This window comes from Haemaphysalis longicornis, unplaced genomic scaffold (genome assembly GCF_048455015.1).
Source record: "Haemaphysalis longicornis isolate Haplotype H1 unplaced genomic scaffold, Haemaphysalis longicornis Haplotype H1 scaffold_5, whole genome shotgun sequence".
Lineage (NCBI taxonomy): Eukaryota > Metazoa > Arthropoda > Arachnida > Ixodida > Ixodidae > Haemaphysalis > Haemaphysalis longicornis.
The window spans coordinates 148,005,931-148,011,625 of record NW_027526385.1 but is presented as its reverse complement, the minus strand read 5'-3'; positions in this window follow the sequence as shown (position 1 = coordinate 148,011,625).

Here is a 5,695-nt window from a genome sequence, read left to right as displayed (position 1 = left end):
AGCTGTGAACTGGTGAGTGCTGGCTTTGGTTTTTTGGTTGCCAGGCTGATAAGATAGAAGTGCAATCTTTTCGCTGGTAAGGGCTACCACAGAAGCAGTTGTTTCCAGAACTTCTGGGTAGATAGTGAGCCGCACCACACTAGTTCTCTGTCATGGATTGGAAGCGTTTGTTGAAGAATCAGCTGCTGATTCTGGGGGAGGAGCTGGGAGCAGAAGTAGATTCGGGGATGAAGAAGGACGAAATTGTTCGCGCTATCGAGGGCTTGAATCTCACCAGTGAATATATTACAGAAACGTGGAATGAGATTCAAAAGCAACAGGAACCGGAGCGCGAGCAAACGCGGGAGCAACAGGAGTGCCAGCTAAAGCAACAGGAGTGCCAGCTAAAGCAACAGGAGTGCCAGCTAAAGCAACAGGAGTGCCAGCTAAAGCAAAAAGAACTGGAAGTAGAACAGCTGCGCCTGGAAGTGGAAGTGAGGAAGATGGGTGAGGTTCAAGGAGTAGAGGTAGCAGGAAGACAAAATCTTTGTGATTTATCTAAGCTAATGCAACCCTTCAAAGTAGGGCAAGATGTGGGCCTCTTTCTTGTGAACTTCGAGAGAACCTGTGAAAAAGCGAAGCTTGGCCGTAGCACATGGGCTCGAAATTTGTTAAGTTTGCTGCCATGTGAAGCAGCGGATGTGATCGCGCGGCTTCCGGTGGAGGATGCGGACAATTACGACAAAGTGAAGGATAGCCTTCTAAAGAGGTTCCGACTTTCGTCAGATGCGTTCCGGCAGCGGTTTCGCAATCTGACAAAGAAGCAGGGCAGCACGTATTCTGAGTTTGCCTACGAGTTGAAGGTAAACTTGGTAGAATGGATGAAGGGAGCCAGCGCTTTTGGGAACTTCGAAAAGGCTCTTGAGGTAGTGGCTCTGGAACAGTTTTTTTCTAAGCTTTCCGAGCCAATGAAGCTCTGGATCCAAGATAGGGCCGGAGTAGTAACAGTGCAGGCAGCTGCCGACTTGGCTGATGAGTACGCGTCACGCCGGGGAGAAAGGGATGAGGTTGCTCCAGCAAAAGCGGGAGATAAAGGAAAACCTTGGACGGCGAAGCAGGGGGCTGGCTCAGGTATGACGGCACAGAAAAAGGCGGACTTCGCTGCAAGTAGTCAGGGATCACAAAACAAACAGGAGGGAAAGGCTTCGGATAGTTCTCCCAAAAAGAGTCCTTTTGACGCTAGGCAACCACCTACCTGCTACAAATGCAAGGAGGTCGGTCACATTGCCATAGGATGTCGTAGGCCCAGGCCAGCCCTTTCGTATACTTGTGACTCTGCTACTAGCGAGGAGCTACTTAGTCCGTACCTTTTTAATCTAACCGTGAACGGAAAGCCATGCCGCGTCTTACGAGACAGTGGGGCAACCATTGATCTGGTGCACCCGGACTACGTGACACAAGCAGATTACAAGGGCAAGTGCGCATGGATTAAACCGGTTTTGCAAGAGGGAAGCATTTGTCTCCCGGTAGCTCGAGTAGTCATCACTGGGCCGTTCGGAGAAGTAGAGACGGAAGCGGCGGTGTCAGACAAGCTGCCCTCGCAGTACTCCTACTTGTTCACGAATCAGACCGACCGTCTGCTTGGAGAACAAGGAAAAACTTTTCACGAGGGAACAGTCCAAGCCTTGAACAGAGCTAAAGCACGCGCGCTAGCGGCCGAACTAGAGCGGAAAGAAGCGAGTTTCACCGGAAGTACAGCAACACCAGCTGGAGTCAGCTCAGCGGAGTCTGCTATCCCGCCGCCTACTGAAAAAAAGAGAGAGGGGTCAGAAGAGGAGACTAGCGCTGATATAGCTGAAGGGGAATCGGAAGAGGGGCTGCTCGTGTTGCCTGTATCAAAATCGCTAAACAATGTACGGGAGAAAGTGACGAGAGATGAGCTCATCGAGCAGCAGAAAAGCGATCCCAGCCTTAAGGAGGTTTGGAACACTGTCAGCGAAGGGGTGGCGAGGAAGAATGTCAGTTTTTCAGTCAAAAAGGGCATGTTGTACCGCCACTACCGGGATGAAAAAGGTCGCACGTTTGACCCGATTGTAGTTCCAGCTGAGTATCGGCATGACATTGTTGATCTCTGTCAGGGAGTTGGTTGTTCGGGGCATTTAGGAGCTCGGAAGACCAAAGATAGGCTCCTAACGCAGTTTTATTGGCCAGGATGCTTCAAAGAAGTTGAGAACCACGTAAGAGCGTGTGACACCTGTCAGAGAGTGGGAAAACCGCACGAGATGGGAAAGGCATCATTTAAGCTTGTTCAGCTCATTTCGGAGCCTTCTCGCCGGCTGGTAATAGACGTTGTGGGACCACTCCCAGCGACAAAATCAGGCTACCGGTATTTGCTTACCGCTGTTTGTCCACCAGCCAAATTTCCAGAGGCGATCCCAATGAAGGAGCAGAGCTCGGTAGAAGTAGTCAACGCACTATTGTCTATTTTTTCTAGAGTGGCCTTACCTAAGGAGATACAGTGCTACCAGGGTTCAGTGTTCAGCAGCGTTCTGACTGAGGGCTTCCTGGAGAAGTGCGGGATAAGGCTGATGAACCGAGTTCTGCAGGGGGCTGAAGAATACGCTGTTCCCTACTTAGTCGACCTTGCTATGTACTACAATACATGGGAAGACCACCTGTACCATCTTAGCGATGTCCTTAGACGTTTGACACACGCTGGACTGACAGCGAAGCCGGCTAACTGCCAGCTAGCTCGCGCCGAAGTACGGTACCTAGGGCACGTGGTAAGGCAGGGCAGGAGGCGACCTGACGAGTTGAAAGTAGAGGCGGTTAGCGAATTCCCGCAACCAGAAATCTAGGGTGCTTCGCAAGGCCTCAAAACGGCTCTTGTTAGCTCGCCCGTACGGCATGCACCGAGCTATGATCGTCCCTTTACTGTGCAATGCGATGCCCGCAACAGAGGCTTAGGACTAGTACTCTGCCAGGAGGATGAGAACGGGAACGAGAACCCGGTGCTGTACGCCAGCAGGAAACTCTCGGTTCGCGAGGAGGCCTACAGTGCGACAGAAAAAGAACGTACCTGCATTGTGTGGGCCACCCAAAAATTGGCCTGCTACCTCCATGGAACTTCTTTTGTCTTCGTCACTGACCACTGCCCACTGACGTGGCTGTCGCAAATGTTGGGAAAGAATCCACGACTACTACGCTGGAGCCTTGCGCTTCAGGAGCTTAACTTCACTGTGAAGTATAAGAAGGGTTCCGCCAACGCCAATGTTGACACATTAAGCAGAGCCTTTTAGCTTTTTCGCTTTTGCTTTCTATTGTTTTCAGTTGAGGAACATTTTTCTGTAGTGATTTTGAGTAGTGTTTTGAGTAACTCAGTCTAAGCTTTTAGCTGTGAGCAAGAGTATTAGTGTGGTTGCCATATGAAAAAATTGCAAAGCGTAGGTGCATTGTAACACCTTTGAAAGAGCAGCCTGGTTGCCGAAAACTCATTGCCGGCGCTTGCTGGTTCGGGAGGTTGGTCTTTGTGGTTTCAATGGTGAGTAACGAATGCTGCTACTGTGATCTCTCCCGTCGAGCAGCTGATACTACACGACGTCAAAGATCTTCCCGTCGGCGGAGGAGCTGTTATGACTCACTGGCGCCATGTTAGCGCGGGTCAGTCACCCGCCGGTCGACCTCCCCACCGCTTGACGACGAAAACGAAAGGAGGCCGACAACGCGGCGGCGGCGGCGGCGGCCACTGACTGACAGCGGCTTTTGAGCGGTGTTGAGTGTTGTCGCCCCAAAAGAGATTAAGGAGCCGCCGGTCTGCCCCCGGCCTAAGCAACTGAACGCGTGTGCGCGTGAAAGCCCAGACGGCGACGACCGGACAATGGGACCCCGTGGCGGCGGCAGCACAGCGAAGAAGGCAGTGGCGATGGTCAAGCCATTAACCCTTCCCGGAGTGATTCCACGAACCTTGTTAATCTGTGCTGTTAGGCTCCCTGGGAACGCAGCGCGCGGCAGACACCAAAAGAATACGCGGCGCCCACGCGTCTTCCGTTCTTCCCCTCTGCTACAGGCTCCCGACGAGTGGCAAGGGTGTGTGTGTGTGCGTGGGCTGTGCATCTGCCGTCGTACCTGAAAGGCGTGTCCCTACCCGAGGGCGGTGCTTCACAGCGAGGAACGTACACACCACCATTGGTTCGCATTGTTTTGTATGGGGATCCCTAACCTAGGGAACTAGGGATCGGGGGTCAACAAAAAGGGCGTGCTGCGGCCCGCCAAGGTCTGTCTTCTGTCTTCATCTCGACAACTCACTGTAAAAATGTAAATAAACCCGTTGAGTTTGCTCTAAGCTCTCCCCTAGTCCTGGCTCGACGAAGCGACGGCGACCGGCCCCGCTACCAGTAGACTGCGGTCGCTACAACTCGCTACAAGACGCAACAGGGTGCGCCGGTAACTTAAAGAGACAGTTATTGGGAGAGGCTCGGAGGGAAAACGATGCATAAATATAGATAAAAATTTCGTCTGTACACGCTCTACAGGTTGACAATTAGATGTGCAGGTTCCATTCCAAATGACAGAGGCATATTCAAGTTGAGGAATACAAAGTGCCATAAAAAGTTTTAGGAACGAATGAGGAGACTGGAAGTCTCTTGAAAACCTACATACAGCACCAAGCGAGCGGAGCGCCCGCCGAGTCAGTTGAGTGACATGAGGCGAGAAAGTTAAGGCGCTTTCGAAGAGCAGTCCGAGGTCTTTGATCTCGTCGACTCTAGACAGAAAACCGTCATCAATACTGTAGCGAAAGAAAATGGGGTTCGTTATTCGGGTATAAGACATGACCTTTGTTTTCGCCGGGTTAAGATTTAGTCTGTTATCTGAGCACCAGTTAGCAAAGGAGAATATATCTTGCTGCAGGGCATCACAGTCTTCGATGGACCTTATACGTTTGAAAATTTTGATGTCGTCAGCATAGAGAAGAAAAGAAGACTTTCTAATTGCTACTGACACATCATTCACAAAAATGGAGAACAAGAGAGGGCCCAACATGGAGCCTTGGGGCACACCGCCTGTTGATCTATACATAGAGGACGTCTGCCCATTAACACTAACGAAACTGAACCGATTGCTTAGATAGCTACCCAGCAAAGCCACGAGTGGTGTATCAATGCCCGACAGCAAAAGCTTATCAAGTAACAACGCGTGGCAGACAACATCAAATGCTTTGCTCAGGTCACAGTAGACGACGTCCAACTGGCCTCGCTCAGAAAGTGCAGCGGAGGCCTGCTCCATGAAGCAGGCGAGATTAGTCGTTGTCGACCTTCCTGACATAAAACCATGCTGTTTACTTGTGAGAAACTGCTGTACAGAACTTGACAATACCTTGTGCAGCGCTGTCTCAAAAAGCTTGGAGGCAGCACAAATTAGAGAAACTTCTCTATAGTTTTTTGCATCAGATTTGGTGCCCGATTTGAAGATGGGGCGCACTCGAGAGATTTTCCACTTACGAGGAAATGTGTTTGTGTTTAGACAATAATAATAATAATAATAATAATAATAATAATAATAATAGTAGTAGTAGTAGTAATAATATTAATGTTAGCCACAGATTTATTTGCATGTTCTGCATCAGTTTTTTCATATCCAGAACAAATAACCTGCCAGCCCATGCGCGCATACGTTTCCGCTCAAAAACATGACTTACATTGAGCTCCTTCTCGAGGTG